This window comes from Typopeltis vanoorti, chromosome 18 (assembly GCF_054136105.1).
Source record: "Typopeltis vanoorti isolate ZY-2024b chromosome 18, IOZ_Tvanoo_1.0, whole genome shotgun sequence".
In the NCBI taxonomy this organism is placed as follows: Eukaryota; Metazoa; Arthropoda; class Arachnida; order Uropygi; family Thelyphonidae; genus Typopeltis; species Typopeltis vanoorti.
The window spans coordinates 5079758-5098776 of record NC_143566.1 but is presented as its reverse complement, the minus strand read 5'-3'; the positions used below and the strand labels follow the sequence as shown (position 1 = coordinate 5098776).

At 38.4% G+C, this 19019-nt stretch overlaps 1 protein-coding gene across 4 annotated transcripts in view; it reads right to left on the bottom strand.

Annotated features, from left to right (window-relative positions):
- LOC150096465 (ankyrin repeat domain-containing protein 49-like) overlaps window positions 1–11359 on the bottom strand; it is a 192390-nt gene extending 181031 nt beyond the window's left edge. Inside the window, exon 1 of one of the 4 annotated variants that reach the window (XM_090408370.1) lies at window positions 11235–11359. The gene's annotated coding sequence lies outside the window, so the exon portion shown is untranslated. Of the gene's footprint in view, window positions 1–2306; window positions 2370–11014; window positions 11145–11220 lie in introns of those variants that run through there. The other 3 variants (XM_090408372.1, XM_090408371.1, XM_090408373.1) reach the window with 3 other exon arrangements.
- Between the last annotated feature and the right edge of the window lie 7660 nt (window positions 11360–19019).

Genomic DNA, 19019 nt, shown 5'->3' with positions numbered 1-19019 from the left:
GGGGGGTGCTAGAAGAGGAGAGAATAGAAACAGTAGAAGAGAGGGAATGAGAGAGAGGTATGTGAATGCTAGAAGACGAGAGGATGGAAACAGTAGGAGAGATGGAATGAGAGAGGGATATGGAAGTGCTAGAAGAGGAGAGAATGGAAACAGTAGGAGAGAGAGTATGGGAATGCTTGAAGAGAGAATAGCAGTAGAGGAGAGGGAATGAGAGAGACCTATGGGAATGAAAGAAGAGGAGAGAATGGAAACAATAGGAGAGAGGGAATGGTAAGAGGTATAATGTATGGCGACTCGATGATCCGTGGTGTTCAAGATAGGATGTGTGAGGAGTGTTTGCCAGGAGGAACAATAGAAAGGGTGGCTATGGCAATTAAGAGAGGTGAAAGGGTGGATGAGATGATTATGATGGTAGGAACAAATGACTTGAGTGGTAATGTAAGTCGGGCAGCGAGAGATATGAGATTTTTGCTCGAGGCTGTACAGAAGAAGACAGAGAGAGAGGAAAAATAGTGTGCATGTTGCCTAGGTATGATAATGATGAGCTGAGCAGAAGAGCAGTGATATTGAATGGAATAATAGCGAGAGTTTGAAGAAGGACGGAAGGACGTAGGCATCTGGAGAGATTGCTATTCTGAACGGTTCAGTGTGTCCCAGGGAGGATGATAGCAGGGGTGGCCTCTTATGGGAATGAATACTTCGGAGAAGGGAGACGATGTCAGGTAAAACTGAGCCCAGTGAAGTCTAGAAGGGATAATGCTGGGTATAGAAACAATGGCATTTATATGCTTTATACTAATGCCAGGAGAATCTGGAATAAGGGAGAGGAATTGGTGGTGCAGTTAACATCATCTTGGCCAAAAATTATTGCAATCACTGAGACGTGGTTGACAGAAGGAGATATAATAACAGGAATAGAAGTCGCTGGGTATAGCATTTTTCATAGATGAATGAGAAAATAATAGTTGATAGTGTGGAAGGTGTGAGTGATAGGAGGGGAAAGCGTGGTGGTGGGGTACTGCTTATGATAAGTGATGACCTATGTCCTCTAAGAGTGGAAGCTTTCGAAGGAAGTGAGACAAATGATTTTGAGAGCACATGGTGTGAGGTAGAGGTAGGCAGGACAGGATATTAAGTGGGGTGTTGCTACAGACCCAGGAGCACAGAGGATGCGGACCAGGAGATGTTTAAACAGCTAAGTTTGGCAAGTGCAAGAAGAATGATTGTTATGGGAGATTTTAACTACAGTAGTATAAATTGGAGAGAGGAAGATGCATGTAGCAATACGGGAATGGAATTTCTAGAATTCTTGAGGGACAAATGTCTTAGGTAACATGTAACAGAGGGAACAAGAGGTTCAAGAGTTTTGGATTTGGTTATAGCATCAGAAGAGTTGATAATAACTGAGTTGATAATAACTGACTATTGTTCTCAGATTTGGTTCCCAGGATTTGAAGGGGATAAATTAAGTGTGGAAAGGGTACAAAAGCAGATAACAAAGATGGTTTCAGGACAGTACAATGTTAGTAATGAGGATCGACTGAGGGAATGTGGACTGCAGAGTTTGGTGGATAGAAGAAGGAGAGGTGATATGATTGAGACTTTTAAACTGTTGAGAGGTGGTTATAGGGTTGATACTGGGGAGTTCTTTCACTTGGTTGAACAGCGGGAAGGAGTGATGACAAGAGGCCATCCCTGGAAGCTACGAAAGGAAACTGTTTGAAAGAGGGTGAGGAGTGGTTTCTTTGAATGGAGGGTGGTTGAATCATGGAATGCACTGTCTGATGGAGTGGTGAGAGCGAGAACGGTCAATGAGTTTAAGGAGTGGTATGATAGACTTTGTGTTTCTCAGGGGGTGCCTCCCCTCGATGAGTCTTGATAGAAGACTCATCGTGAGAGGTCCATCCTAAGAAACACAAAGTATATCTTGGGAAGGACCTTCCACGATGAGTCTTTTGACTCCATGGAGGTCTGAATAATAATAATAATAATTATTATTATTATTAATAGGACTCAAGCATTGATGTAGTAAGTTTTTTTTTTTTTTTTTTTGGAGGTCAGGCCAATAATTGTTGTAACGGTTCAGTAACTTTAACAAACCATGTAGATTGTAGTGCAGCTTGTTTCTCTTTATATAGTATATATGCTCTAGAAGATGACCTTGATATAAAGGTCGAAACGTCGAATGTGGATTTTGGTTTATATTAAACTAAAGTTTTACTTAAACACGGTAGTTGTCCCCATAATTTTCTAAAATGTATTCAGATCACCATGTAGGCCTAAAAGAAAAGAATTCTTAAAGTCACCTTTAAACCTCCTGCAAAATGAAAGAACTTCCTAAACTCATCCAAGACCCACTTCCTCCACTGGCCTACCATGGAGTATATCACATTCACTGCACCTGTAATTTGCCCTATATATATATATGGGAAACAGGACATACAATTATTATTTGAAAAAAGGAACAAATTATTATTATTATTACCCAAGACGAAGGTCATTTTATCAGACACACAGCTCGTCATACCATGCTTTAAATACACTCAAATTCTCTGTAGACACCATACTCTCAGGCAAGGCATTCCAATCATTCACAACTCTGCATGAAAAAAACCTGCTTCTCACTCCCCTACTCACACCCTCCTTATACAGCTTCCAGGGATGACCTCTGGTTCACACCTGATCTCCCACTATTTTCTATTAGAACCTCTCCAGCATTAATCCTATAACAACCACTTAATAGCTTGTAGGTCTCTATCATATTTCCCCTCCTCCTCCTGTCCACCACACTCTGCTCAAGTTGCATCTTCTCAATCTTTCCTCATACTCGACAATCCAGAGGTTAAAAAACTACCTTAGTCAGTCGCTTCTGGACCCTCTCCAACATCTCTTCATCCTTCTGAAAACCAGGTGACCAAATCTGGGCACAATAGTCCATGTGTGGCCTAATCAAAGCCTTATACAATGGAACAAGAATCTCCCTACTTCTACAAGTCAGTGTCCTCCGTATCATTCCCAGGATTCTTTGTGTTGTCTTCACAATTTTGGCTATGTGTTCCCTAAATTTGAGATGCTTATCCACTATCACCCTCAGATCTCTCATTTCCTCCACCTCAAACAATATATCCTCACCAAGCATAAATTCTACATCCCATCTTTGTTTTCCAAATTTTAAAACCTTACATTTTGCAACATTGAACTCATATCACAAGTGAATATCTCTATCCAGATCTTCACCAATATCATTAATATGCAAGTTAAGCAGCAATGGCACTAAAACAGACCCCTGAGGCACACCAATAGTAACTTTCCTTTTCTTGGTTATCGCTCCCCCATACACAACTTGTTGATACCTCAGATAGCCAGTTTCCAATCCAATGCACTAATCTAATATCCAGCCCAATCACTCCAGTTTGACTATCAACTTATCATTCAGTAATCTATCAAAAGCCTTTTCAAAATCTAAATATATTACTGTGTATCCTTCTCCACTGATCATGGAAGCAGTCACCTTATTGTAATAAGTAGATTACTAAAACATGATCTCCCTTTAGCAAATCCATGCTGTTAATCAAAAATAATACCATTGTTGTCAATCATCTCATTTATGAAATGGCACAATCTTGCCCTCCTTCCACTCCTCAGGAACTTGACCGAGTGCAAGACTCGTATTAATATGTCAAGGCCAGCATCAACTCTTTGGCACATTCCTTCAGAATACGTGGTGATATAATATCAAGTCCCACAGTCTCATTTATTTCTAGTTTGCTCAACTCCCCATACACCTCTTGCTCACCTACAGTCAGTCTATCTTCCCCATCATCAACTGTTCTCAATCTCTCCATGAAGTCACATCCACCTTTATGAACTGCTCATTAAGTAGCTCCACCACACCTTCTGCAACAGCTGTCTTTATACCATTTTCTCCAATAAATGACATCCTTCCATAATCATTCTTTCTTCTGTTGGCTACATATCGAAAGAACTCCTTAGGATTCTTTTTGGCTTCATTAGCTAACTGCTGTTCATACCTCTCTTTAGCTACCCTCACTAACCAAGTCACCAGCCTTGCCTGGTCTTTGTAGTCCTCATGGAATTGGTTATTTCCACTTCTCTTATGCTGCCTCCATAATGCCCTTTTTCTCTGTATTGCATGCGTAATCTCTTTATTCATCCATTTCACACCTACCTTATTTAACCTTCTCACTCTTGGAATACATTTAGACATTGCATCTACTAGATAGTTTTTGAAAATCCCCAAGGCCAAATTGATCTCTTTTCCAGCTAACTCCTTATTCCATGCTACACTTGCAAGCTGTCTCCTCATCTCTTCATAATCACTCCCCTTGTAGTTCCACATATACCCTTTTCTTACAGAAGTCCTCACACTGCTGGCAACCACCCAGGTAATCACCTCATGGTCACTCTCACCAATTGGTGGGCGATTTGATTTGTGTCACTTCATTTATAATTACATCCTCTGATGAGATGACCAAATCCAAGACCCTCAATCCTCGTGTGCCCAATGTTACATACTGTCTGAAGTAGTTATCCCTTAAAAACTCAAGAAACTAATTTTCTTTACTTCCAGTTGCTATCTCATCATTGCAGTCTATATTGCCATAATTATAATTGCCCATAATGATCACTCTTTTCTTATTTGCTTGGCTAATATGATTGTACATTTCATAGTCATTACCATCCATATTTCCTGGTCTATAACAGAATCAACCAAGTATTTCATTCCATTCACCTCTATCTCACACCGTACTGCCTCAAAACCACTAGCACTATTTCCCTCTTGCATCTCCACTTTGTATGGACATAACTCTTTCTCTATCATCAATAGCACTCCCCTCCCTTTTTACCCCTTCTATCCTCACGAAACACATCATATCCTCCATCTCTATTCCTGTCAGGATGTCATCCTCATCTAACCATGTCTCACTTATTCCAACAATCTCTGGGTGCACAGACGCAATTAGTGCAACCATTTCATCTGCCTTGTTTTTTACACTTCTAGCATTTGTATATAATCACAACAGCTCATTCATGGATCTACAGCTAGTTCCACTGATAACACTCATTCGATGTGATCTCTCCATGCTCGACTGGGGCAATTTCCCTTTTTGCTTATTCATTTTAGAACCCTCTTCAATTCCCACTGTTTCCTCTTGATCCCAGGTCATCCCATTCCTTTCCTGTCTACATATGCTCTCACATCCTCTTGGAGCATCCACCTTTCTCACGCTATGTACTCCTGTCCACCCTGAGCCTCCCCGTTTCCCTGTTCATCTTGCACAATCATTCTCTCATTTTCCATACTTATGCCACTTGCTTCCTCATTCATAACCACTTCTTCAATCTCTCCTGTCGTACTCTCCTTCGCTTATATAGCAACTCTCATGTTAAATTAGGACATCACTTTTGCTGTAATAAAACTATCTATATGAAATTGTTCTCTGATGTTGTCATAAATAGAATATAGCTCTGATGTAGTTATTTTATTTTATTTTTATTTATTTATTTATTTTTTTCTCTACAGGTCAGGCCAGTAGAATAACCGTTGATCAAATCATTATCTCTTTGGCATACTGTGTGAAATGTAATATAGTTTGTCTCTATATATACATGTGTATACGCCAGATGATGACCTTAACATGAGGTAAAAACTTCGGGAACTTAAAATAATTTCTAAAACAGTTCTAGTCTCCATAATTTGTCTGAAATGAAAGGAAATGTTGCATTATCGTCATAACTGTTGCTCTACAGCGGTACCTGATACACTGTGTCTACAAGTACTATTTATACAATAGTATAGTTGAAGAAATTTCAAGCATAAATTTTTGTTTGCTTTTGCTAGAGTGAAATCTGGATGAAAAGAATATATTCAGAGTAAAGACGATGTCTTGTAAAAGAAATGGTGCCAATTTTGATAATGCTATTTTCTTAGTTTGGATGGCCAATGTAAGTCAGCTTCCAAGCAGACAGTTCTCCCTATTACTGTCTGCTGGAAGCAGATAAACAATTGTTAGCAGTTTTTGATTTCGGGTAAAATTTTATACCAAGATTTTATGTACTGAAGTGTGTTGCAAGTTATCAGTGTGTGGCCATTTAACCAAATGGCAAAACCAGATTTTTTGTGGTCAAAGAAGCATGGAGCTATAATAAAATTTAATTTAATCCTTTATCCAAGTGTAAGCAAACAATGTTTGCACCTGAAGTATCTTCAGGACTGAGGCAACACGTGATAAAGGTGGACCAAGTTCTCGTCACTACTCATCTTAGTACCTCCCATAATGCAAAGCACATCTCCTTGCAGACATGTATAATGCTATGCATTAAGGGAAGGGCCACTACCCAGACCAGTTTAGACCTTTATGGAGGTCTGGTCAGTGGGAGCCAGACCCAGAGGTGGTGATACTAAGGTGGAAGCAATGGAGAAGTCATATTTACCTATACGAGTTGCCAAAAGGTGTCTCACCTTATTATTAAATTACTCTAAATTTAGAGAAAGATGTTGGAAGTTTTTTCCCCCCCACTTGGTTAGACTAAAAACAGAGAAATGAAGAATTAGAATATTTAACACAGATCCTCAAAAAAAAAATGGTTATGAACCCAAGACTATCAAAAAAAATCCTCCACATACCTCCTACAAGCATCTCACAGAAACAAGATTTCAAAAACACTATCACACTTTCATATATCAAGAATGTTACAGACAAGATGGCTAAATTACTAAACAAGCATAACATCAAAGTAGCCTTTCTGCTGCTGGAAAAAATTTCAAGATTTCTATATCTCCTGAAACCTCCACATCATCCTTTAAATAACCAAGTGTTTATAAAATTTATTGTTCTTGCGGCATCTGCTACGTAGGACAGACAGGAAGATCTGGGGAAATACACATGAACAAACACCAAAAGGACATGCAAAACAGAAAAGAACACAAATCAGGTCTAGCTTTCCATACCACTTCCACCAGCCACAATGTACTCTGGCAAAAAACAAACGTCTTACATAGGAAAAAACTGTTACATAAGGAAATTTAAAGAAGCTGCAAACATGCTTAGAATTCCAACACAATGCAATAAAAACCAGGGCTTAATTCTACACCAAGTTTGGTCAGCTTTGATAAAATATATACCTCAGTCAGACCTCGGACATTATGAACGTGGCATCATCCAGCATTATTTAAACTTAGCCCTGCTTTGAATCTGCATTCTGATTTTTAATTTTATAAACAGTCAGATGACTACAACTGTATAGTATGAATTATTTTTGAATAATTTCTCATTTTTGTGTTTTAAACTTTAAGTTACCTTTTACCCCTGAAGATGCAAGTCAAACTTATGAACCTTGTTGGGTTTTATTTCTTTATTGTGTTTTTTTTTAGCTTAATAAAAAAATAAAATAAAAAAATGTGGTCCAATTACCGGAATATGCCTTATGAACTTCTAAATGACAGAAACCTCCACTTGCAAATTTAGTTTAATCCTTTATCCAAGTGTAAGCAAACAAAGTTTGCACCTGAAGTATCTTCAGGACTGGGGCAACTCATGGTAAAGGTGGACCAAGCAATCATCACTACTCGTCTTAGTATCTCCCATAACACAAAGCACATCTCCTTGCAGACATATATAATGCTATGCAATAAGGGAAGGGCTACTTCAACCTTTATTGAGGTCTCGTCAGTGGGAGCCAGACTCAGAGATGGTGATACTAAGGTGGAATCAAAGGAGAAGTTATATTTACCTATATGACTTCTCCTGTTATGTTCTGAAAATACATCACTTTAACCTGATTACCTTTATTCAGAATGAAGTATCTAACAAGGACAGGTGCCAACTTCAAATCTCTGTGGTTTGATGTGTCTTCCATAATTGACACATATTTGGCTTGTTTCAATTCAATTCCTATTTCTCGCATTGAGTAAGGTGCTAGGACATTTACTAAAATTGACTGGAACTTTGTTCGTCCACGTGTAAATTTCTTTTGAAATAAACTTCTCACTATTGCAGAGGTGCAGTCCATTGACTTCAAAGAAAGATTATGTTTTGCTGCATAAAACACAAAAAAACCTTCTTGAGCTGCAAGACATTAACTTTCGTCATATTTACGTTTTGAATTTTTGAATTTCCGTTTTGAATTTTTCGTGAAAAATGATGTAACAACTTGAACTGCGAGCAGTGACTGCCAATTTTTGTTTTTGCTTCTTCATATGCAGTTTTATATCAGAACAGCCTCCATGTTCAATTGAAAAAAACCGAACAACACACAGTACATTGCAACTTGTTTGTTTCGTCGTCTTTCGAGAAGGGATATTCTTTTAAATCCCGAGTAAAACTATGCTTCCTTTTCAGCATGATAAAATCTGGATAAAATATCACCACTCACAATATATACTTGCTTTAACTTCACAATTACTAACTGACCAGCATAAGAAGCACAAAACAATGATATGTTAGACAAAGTAACCTTGTTGAAAGTTTATTTTTCACTTGGTTAGAGTATAATAAAATTAGTTTAATCCTTTATCCAAGTGTGAGCAAACAAAGTTTGCACCTGAAAGTATCTTCAGGACTGGGGTAAGGTGGTACAACACCGAGGCAACTCGTTGCAAAGGTGGAGAAAGCTACCAACACTCCTATATACGTCTAATGTTATGCATTAAGGGAAGGGCCACTACCCAGACTAGTTTCGACCTTTATTGAGGTCTCTTCCTTTATCCAAGTGTGAGCAAACAAAGTTTGCACCTGAAAGTATCTTCAGGACTGGGGTAAGATGGTACAACACCGAGGCAACTCGTTGCAAAGGTGGAGAAAGCTACCAACACTCCTATCTCAGTATCTCCTATAATGCAAAACACATCTCCCTGCAGATACGTCTAATGTTATGCATTAAGGGAAGGGCCACTACCCAGACTAGTTTCGACCTTTATTGAGGTCTCTTCCTTTATCCAAGTGTGAGCAAACAAAGTTTGCACCTGAAAGTATCTTCAGGACTGGGGTAAGGTGGTACAACACCGAGGCAACTCGTTGCAAAGGTGGAGAAAGCTACCAACACTCCTATCTCAGTATCTCCTATAATGCAAAACACATCTCCCTGCAGATACGTCTAATGTTATGCATTAAGGGAAGGGCCACTACCCAGACTAGTTTCGACCTTTATTGAGGTCTCTTCCTTTATCCAAGTGTGAGCAAACAAAGTTTGCACCTGAAAGTATCTTCAGGACTGGGGTAAGGTGGTACAACACCGAGGCAACTCGTTGCAAAGGTGGAGAAAGCTACCAACACTCCTATCTCAGTATCTCCTATACTGCAAAACACATCTCCCTGCAGATACGTCTAATGTTATGCATTAAGGGAAGGGCCACTACCCAGACTAGTTTCGACCTTTATTGAAGTCTCTTCCTTTATCCAAGTGTGAGCAAACAAAGTTTGCACCTGAAAGTATCTTCAGGACTGGGGTAAGGTGGTACAACACCGAGGCAACTCGTTGCAAAGGTGGAGAAAGCTACCAACACTCCTATCTCGGTATCTCCTATAATGCAAAACACATCTCCCTGCAGATACGTCTAATGTTATGTATTAAGGGAAGGGCCACTACCCAGACTAGTTTCGACCTTTATTGAGGTCTCTTCGGTCCTGAAGATACTTTCAGGCGCAAACTTTGTTTGCTCACACTTAGATAAAGGATTAAACTAATTTTATTATAAAGTAACCTTGTTACTGCCCAGATGTAGCAATGCTGCCACTGGTTGCAGCATTTTTGTCCTATCACAGAGAAAGAGTGTGTGTGTGCTCATAACAGTTGATAATCAATCATCATAGCATCCATGTTTTCGATCTCAAGCTATCACATGTCACCAGCAGAGATGTTATCCTTTCCATATTCAGACATTCAAGAATGAAGTCCTTCCACAAATTCAAAAAAGGGACAAAACGGCACTAAAGTTAATAAAAAGGGACAATTAGCGTCCCATTAAGGTTGTGTCAGGAAGAGACCAGAGCAAAAAAGGGGACAATCTCATTAAAAAATATATGTGTGGTCACCATATTTTAGACATGTTGTGGCAGTGTTCATTGTAATCCACTTTCACATTATTATTATTTTTTTAATCTTCCAACTGGTTTTTTAGTACCTGGTTACAGTTTTTCTGATTATTTTATCTTGTGCATTCTATCAGTAATCTTTTCCTGTTTGCTGTCCATTCTTTTATTAGAATATGAGCTCAAACATTATTTTTCTCACAATTGTGCTAAGTATTTTATTTTCTGCAGTAGTGTCTTCAGGATGAAAAAAAAAAAAAAACTTTATTTTCTGCCATTCCTTTGGAGTTAATCTGATTTCCTATAGAATGTATTGCTTTTCCTATCCCTCTTCTATTTATTGGTATTCAAAGCATATGAATTATTCCTATTGTTTTGTCTTTGCATCCAAGAAGGAAAGGGCATCAACCTACACTAATATTAAGCCTGATTTTTGAAATTACTTCGAATTTTATGATTTTGTAAATCTGGGATCAATCCAAAGATCACACATTTGTAGATAACTTAAGATGATCACAGTTTAATTCCACAGAGCTGACCACAAAGAGAAAAAAAAAAGTATCAATAGCATCTTTATAGTTATAAAAAATAATGCTGGATTTAATATCCACTTGATTTTTATAAACTATTTTTTTGCATTTATGCAAGTTTGTTGGTGAGAGGTTTACCATAATTGTCTCAACCTGACCCAGGTAAAATAGAGAGCGTATTATATTCAATTCACTGAGTTGCATTCAATAAACTAATTTTATTATTATAAAAACTGCTGGAGAAAACAGACCTATCTCACTTAATTAGCAACGTATCTATTATATCTAATCCTGTAGCGTTCGTGATATTTTCTGGCGTTACGCTCTCTCACCACTCTCCACACAAAAAATCAGTTCCAACCCAATCATTCGGGAGGTTATAATTTAATTAGAAAGCAAAAAAAAAAAAAAAAAAAGTGGTTACAAGCCTACTTTGATCATTAGAACGAGTGTTCTCTGTCATTCGTTTATCTGATGGTAAACAGCAGTGCGAATGAATGATAATTAACGGTTAAATGTTAGTGAAAAATATTTCGCTCATCATTATCTGAATGGAGAGTTTATATTTTATTTATCAAATGCTGGTATACAAATCTAAAATTCGGGAATTCGGAAACCAGTTCAGAAGAAATCAGCACCTCAAACTATTTACCTTGCTATCGTAATCCACAAACCGGAAATATTACTTCAATTACGCAATGCGAATCAACTGAACTATATTTGTCTCTTCGAAACTGCTGCTGTCATTTTTACATTCGATACCCGAACATTCTAGATCAAAAAAAAAAAAAAAAAAGAACGTTCTAGAATAGTTTAATATTGTATAAAACGTTAATACGAACAAGAAAATATAATAATTGATAGTACACTTAACCGAATTTTTTTGGTGAAATTAATTATTAATTTCACCAATAAAAAAGTATTAATTATTAATTTCACTAATTAAGAAATTTGAGGAGAATGTTTGATGATGTGGTAATTTTAATAATGTTAATACTAAAATTAAAAGTTAAACCTTTTAATGAAAGTTTTTTTTTTAATTTGATTAGCAAATTATGGACTTCGGGAATTAATACATAAATAAATAACTTCATCGGTTACTTCTCCTTGGTTAAAGCTCATTTGGCATTAGTAAGACATGACTGATAGTAAATGATATAATTAGTCAGAACGTGAAAGCACGGTATTTTCAGGAAGGAAAGAGAGAAAAGAATGAGGAGCGGAAAAGGGGTCTTGTTGATGATAGCTGATGAGCTGCAACCAAAAAGACCAGGAGATGTGAAGGATGAGGATAGTATGCGTTGGCAAATAAGCTACATGAATGGAGGTCGAATAATTATTATGGGGACTTCAAATGAGAAAACAGATTGGAAGGGGAAAGGAAATTCACTTTATGCATTTACTAGGAAAGAATTAACTGAGACAGCATGTAACCACGTTTCCGCCAATTAGTGAGGGTGATTATTTACTTTTCACCTGAGAGGTTACTAAATGTGTAGGATTTTCAGCTAAGTGGGGATCAATGGGGATGGTAAGTATGACAAATTCAGGCGATTGCTCGGATCAATGCTATGACATGAGAAAGGGCAAGGTTCGGATGTTGAGGTTGCATTGGGGTATGAAAGGGAAGAAACAGCATATATACCTAGAGTTACGATGATAATTCATTTGGTACCAAGAACCTGGAAAAATTACTTCTTTGTATGAGACTTAATGCAGAGAGAGAGAGAGAGAGAGAAACTAGATCATCAAGGGAGGAATGGGGAAAATGTGTGTGAAAGTTCAGCTATGGTATGCAAATATGATAAAATAAGAATGTCTTCGAACATCGTTATATAAGTGGCGAAGGGCGGAAAAATATGCTTAGATTTCGGAACTTTTGAGTATGTCTGGGAAGGGAAAAGAGAAAGTCCTAGAGCAAGACAAAATAGATTGTATATCTAATTATAAGAATAGACTAGATGGTAATTTATTAAGTCTATACACGCATCAGAAACAAATGGTTGAGTTCATCGCTTTATTGAGGATGATGTAGCCTAAGATTGTTGGCATTAGTGAAACCTGGCTATCAGAATCAGATATGGTAAGTGAGATCGAGTGTAATGGGCATACTATTTTTAGGAATGACAGAAGAGATAGGAGAGGAAGAGAAGTGCTTCTAATGATATCAGATGACTTAAGTCCAAGAGTAGAAACGCAAGAAAACAACCATGGTGACAATGTCCCATGTAGCGGTGAGTTTGAGTCTATCTGGTGTGAAGCAGCGCCACCGTAGCGCTGCTTCACACCAGATAGACTCAAATCGATTGGAATAGGCCTAAGTTCGATTCTCGTCGCGACGGGAGGAATCTTTATCTGGTCGATTTCAATCATGGTGAGTTAGCCGATCTCATACGGAGGTAGCAGGGTTTTTTCTCCCGGAAACTCGGGTTTTTCATCCCGCATAGATACAAATCGGCCCTTCAGAACACACGCAATTTACAGACAAAAATTACTAGTTGTGGTGGTGTTGGAGGTGGGCGGTAGATGGCGTTGATTCGTAGTAGAGGTAAGGTGTAGAGACAGTTGAAGATGTCCTCCCGCGATGAGTCTTCGGACTCCTTGGAGGTATCAGGAATAATAATAATAATAATAATAAAAGTAGTGGCTAACAAAATGAAATATATTGTTGGATGTTGCTACAGATATGTAGCAACCTGGTGGCTTAATTGCAGGGAACAAAGAAATGCATCGCCAATTTAGCCTTATGGATTACAAGTGATCATAATGGAAAATGACTAATTTTCCAAACATTGATTGGGTAGATGAGAAATTTCATGATAAGAGTGAAGAGGAATTTATTGAATTGTTGTTGTGCATCAACTTTTTTTTAAACAGCATGTGCAAGAAGGAACTCGAAGTCAAAGAGTGTTGGTTTGCTCATAGTGTCAGAAGGAGTATCTGTTAAAAATATTGCTATATTACCACTGGATGGTGAAAGGCATCATGCTGTATTTTCTTGGGAAGTATCTAATTGTATCTATGCTCCAATTACAACCGGTTAGATGCTGAATAAAAAGCTGGAAATAATTATCAACTTAGCAGAATACTATCTTTGGTCCCATGACATCAGTTACTGAATGGAAAAATGTCAACAATGCATGGGAATCTTTGTAAAAGTGCTTAAATATGGTGATATCTGAATATATCCCTAGCGTTCGAAGAATGAATAATTTGGCAGTGAAATGGATGTGCAACCTTGGTAAGCACAAGATCCACAAGAAGAAGATGATGTGCAAGGAATATCGTGAGAATAAGAGTGAGAGGAGTTTTGAAACATATATAAAGCTCAGGCCAGAAAAGTAATGAATAAAATCAATAAAAAATCAGCTAATGCCTTTTATTCCGTTATAGGGAGTAGGCGAGGCCTTTATACCCTATCTAGCTTTTGGAGACTGGGTGGGCCGTTCAATCTCCACTGGTTATTAGTGATAGACTGGCCCACTTCTATCACTAATCAGAGTAGCCACCGATGAAGAGGAGGGGAAACAAGTGCTGCCATCTCTTAACGCTAACGGGATATTTTACTGTCTGAAATAATGTCAGTACTACAGTTGATTTTCTTGAGTTTACGAGACGAAAAACATGAGTTTCCGGTAGAAAAAAACCACTTGCCCGTGCTAGAGATTGACTATCCCGGTAACCGGTCGAAAATAGGCTTAGAAAAAGTTCCTCCAATCGGCGACTAGACTTGAACCTATAAGTCTAATTTCGAGCGACCAAGTGCAGAGGACGCAAGCTGCACTTTCATTGAGCTCCACAAAGTAATGAGTATTGTGCAGAAACCTAAATCGAAGTATGAAAAGAAAATGACCATGCAAGTTAAAGGTAATCAAAAATTTTTTTATCGTTATTCCGTAAGCAAAAGAAATAATGAATGTGAAAGAATAACTTTATTGAATGCAGATGCTACTCGAAGGTCGGAAACGAACGAGATTGTTCAATTAATGAGTACTCTGCTAAGAAATATCAACCAGGTGTATGTCACATGCACAGTGTTACTGGATTCGACGAATAGACCGAGGTTCATGAAAATGAGGTTGAAGGGCTGGTGCATAACCTGCATAAGAATTTGTCTATAGGGACAGATAGAATATCAGCCCGTTTGCTAAACGAATGTTCAGCCGAATTGGCTAGGCCACACCAGAGATACTGATAGACCGGTAGTTAGACACATCAGTTTTTGCACCATCCTTGTGCAATGGAACTCTCTCATGCATTCATTCCATTAGTGTGGTGTCATTCCTGAGCAGAGACTCACAGTTATACAACAAACGGTTGTATAACTGTGAGTTATACAACCGGTTGTAACTTTTAGAGAAGTTAGTAAGAACTCGCATACAGAAATTTGGTAGACAAATACAGAAAATACAAATACAAATGCAAAAACTGATGAGTCGAACTACTGGCCTATCAGTAGCTCTGCTGTGGTAGTGAATCTTTTAGAGAGGTTAGCAAGAACTCACATACAGAAATGGGTAAACCCATGCTGCAAGGAGCAGCATGGGTTTACTAAAGGATGGCCATTTTTTAGCAATCTGTTCATATTTTGTAATAATGTTACGCCGAGATGGATGATGGTAATGATACACTAGGTAAATGTTGGGTTTTTTCAGACATTTGATAGGATACCACATGAAAGGCTGTTGCATAAACTGGAGAATATAGGATTGGAATATTATCAATTGATTTGGATCAGGGGGTGGCTGACAGACAGATATCAAAAAGTAGCATATGATGGATGTGAATATGCCAGATTTAAGGTGACTATTGGTGTACCTCAGTGTTGTCATTGAATCATTCTATTGTTCAATCTATAAATTAATGACTTCAGGCAGGGTCTAACATAGGATGTTCAATTGTTTGCCTTTGATGCAAAGATAGGCAGAGCAATTAGAGATGCTACTGATATTCAGCACTGAGAATATGATTTGAATAGACTGGAAATTAGGGAAACGAAAATGGCTGTCAGTTTAATGTTAGTAACTATAAAGTTGTGCACTTTGGCGTGATTAGATTTCCAGCGACATATTATATTAGCATGGTTGTCCTACAAGAAACTGAGGAGCCAAGGAATCTTGGCATATTGGAGGATAGGAATTTGTATTTCAAAGATTACCTAACAGAAGTTGTAAATTCAACTCAGAGAATAATTGCGATGTTGGAGCGAACTTGAAATGTAAGGATATGGAAGTCATATTGCCTCTTTATAAGGCTTTGATAAGAGCACACCTGAATTACTGTGCGCAGATTTGGTCTCCCGAATTCCTAGGGGATCCTGTGGAAAGGGTGCAAAGAAGTGTTACAAAGATTATATCCAGATTATGGGATTCAGGTTATGAGGATAGATGCGAGTGCTCTGTTTAAACGGAGAAAGAGGGGTGATAAGAAAGAGCTCTATAAACATTTTAATGGATATTGTAGCATAGTATCTGATGAAATGTTTTTGTTATATGGACGATGGGGAGAGAACACAGGGGCATCCGTGGAAGTTAAGTTTGTTCACAATCAAGAAAGTGATAATAGCTAGGTTTTTCTGTCACAGAGCAGTGAGTGAGTGGAATAGTTTGCCTTTAAGAGGGATAGTGAGTGCATCTAGTGTGAATGAATTTACGGGAAGGTGTGACAGCTGGTTTGGGTGATTTATAGTCTCTCTCGATGAATGACTCCCTGGATGCCTCCAGTAATAATAATAATAAATCAAGTAGAAGTTAAATGGATGAACAGCATCATTAAAGAGATACAAAACAAAGAAAAAAATTTGGGAATTCAAACTGAAAATTGACAAGTGAGAAATAGAAATCAGAATGGTGACCAGTGTGGTTAGAAAGGCAAAACCAATGCATAAAAGGAAATTTGCTATGTAGGCCAAAAGCATTACGAAAGAGATATTTTGATATATGAGTATATCAAGTAAAAAGAATAATGATTTTGAAAGCATAATTTTGATTAATGCTAATGGCAGAATGGTAACTGTAGAATTTGAAACAGTTGAATTAATAAGTGAACAATAAAAGGATATATCATTCAGGTGGAGATATTGCAAGAGAAGCAAGGGCTTATGTAGAAATTGAAGAATAACTAGATGTGCATAATATACTGCGAAACATTGAAGTGACTACACCTATACGATTAGATGGTATGCCACCTTGAATGTTAAGAGAAGGGGCTACGGAATTGGCATGTCCCAAAGGAGGATGCAAAGAAGAGAAAATAGCTTTATCGCATAAAGGAGGCTACAAGACTTACGTAGCAAATCAACAACTGATTAGTATCTCAGGAGTGCTTTTCCATATATGGAGAAGTTAGTTAGGGGGAAAATCCAGCAATCCTCAAAAGGAATGGGAATAAAATGGTTTTGTGAAGGATAAGTCACGCCTAACTAAATTACTCACGTTCTATAATACAGTGATGGCAGATATGGATAAAGATAATCTGTGTATGGTGATACTGCTGAACTTTGCAAAGTCTCTTGACAATCCCATACCATATCATTACAGGATACCATATTATTGCGGGCCTGGTTGGCCGAGTGGTTAGCGTATCCGCTCTCCAGCCAAAAGGCTGCGGGTTAGAATCCCACTGTGGGCATGGATGTTTGGATTATCTGTGGAAATACTAGTGGTGGTTGGTGGTAGATACCCTCCCCTCGATGAGTCTTTGGATTCCCTGGAGGTGTTACATAATGATAATAACATGGAATTCTGATAAAGAAATTACCATACTTGAGAATAGATATGAGGTTGGAGAAGAGAATAAGAGGATGGTTGATTGAAGATTAGAAGGCATGTGACACGTAGCATGCTGTAGGGCCACTGCTACATAATTTCTACAGTAATGATACAGGGAATGATCTGAAAAGATATATTCAGTTGTTTGCCAATTGTGCAAGATTGAGTAGGGCAATAATCAATAAGCATGAAGTTAAAATTTCAGCAGAGGAAGATTTAAAAAGACTGGCAGTATAAGCAAAGGAGAACAGATATCAGTTTAATGTAACAAAGTGCACAACAAGTTTAAATGTCTTATTACAAAAGTAGCTAAAACAACTAATCGGATTACTTGGTCATTGAAAAAAAATATAACATGCAGGCAGGACCGGCTGGTGGCGTGTGCGGAGTGTGCAACACACACACAGGCGCCACAGAGGAAAAGTCGCCTAAAAGATGTCAAAAAATATGAGAGAAGAGTTTAAACGTACAACGAATGGTACAGTCTTAAAACCCCCGTTCGATGTTAACCATTACATCGAGCACCGGCACTGTAATGGTTAACATCGAACGGGGATCGGTCGCTTACCGTCGGGGTTAGCCAACAACATCAGACTTGATGTAGCCAACATCCACGCTCATTCTTCGCCTCCAAAAAGTAACTTATCATATGCCCAACGCTTGACTCTCCTGAAACTACTCAAAGAAAAAAGTATCGTAATCACCAGAGCGGATAAGGGTAATGCAACAGACGTTCTTAATACCAGTGAATACAATCGTAAAATGAACATTATCCTCCGTGATCGCGCTACCTACATCCCGCTAGAACACGACTCCACAAAAACACAAGTTAAGAAATTAAAAATTTTACTTAAAAAACTAACCTCCTGGCCCCCTGACGTCACGAAAAAACTTAAACCTTTCCGCTCCCGCCCCCCCCGAATATACGGTTTACCAGAAATCCACGAACCCAATTCCCCACTCAGGCGTATAGTAGATTCCACAAATGCACCTTGTTACAGACTGTCTAAACAGCTGGCCAACTCTCTGACTCCCCTCACCGGAAAGTCTGCTTCCTATATAAAAACTCGACCCACTTGAACACTTTCATTGCCAAGCAGAAAATTGGAATTTCGTGTGGTGGCCAAATTTTTTTTATTTTTTTATTTAGTTAGCTCTATCTATAGGCTCTATGTAGAGATAGAGCCTGTGTAGCTCAGTGGATGTGGCGTTTGCCAACCACGGGGCTTGGCCGCACGAAGGAAGACTTGGTTTCGAGTCTAGTCGGTCACTAGAGAAAATTTTTCTAAGCCGTTTTTCGACCGGTTCCCGAGTTAGTCGATCTCTGGCAGGGGCAAGCAGGTTTTTCCTCGCGGAAACTCGGGTTTTTCGTCCTGTAAACTCAAGAAAATCGACCGTAGAACCCACATTATTTCAGACATTAAATATATTGTGTTAGGGACAACGAGATGGCGGCACATTTGAGCCGTCTCTCTTCAATGAGTACCGCTTAATTAGTGATAGCCTTGGGCCATCTATCTCTGATTGGTACCAGTGGAGATTAAACTGCCCACGCAGTCTCCAAAAGTTAGATAGGGCTAAATGGCCTCGCCTACTCCCCGTATACGGGAATAAAAAGGCGTTAGCTGATTTTTTTTATTTAGTTAGCGACGTCCACGCGATAACGC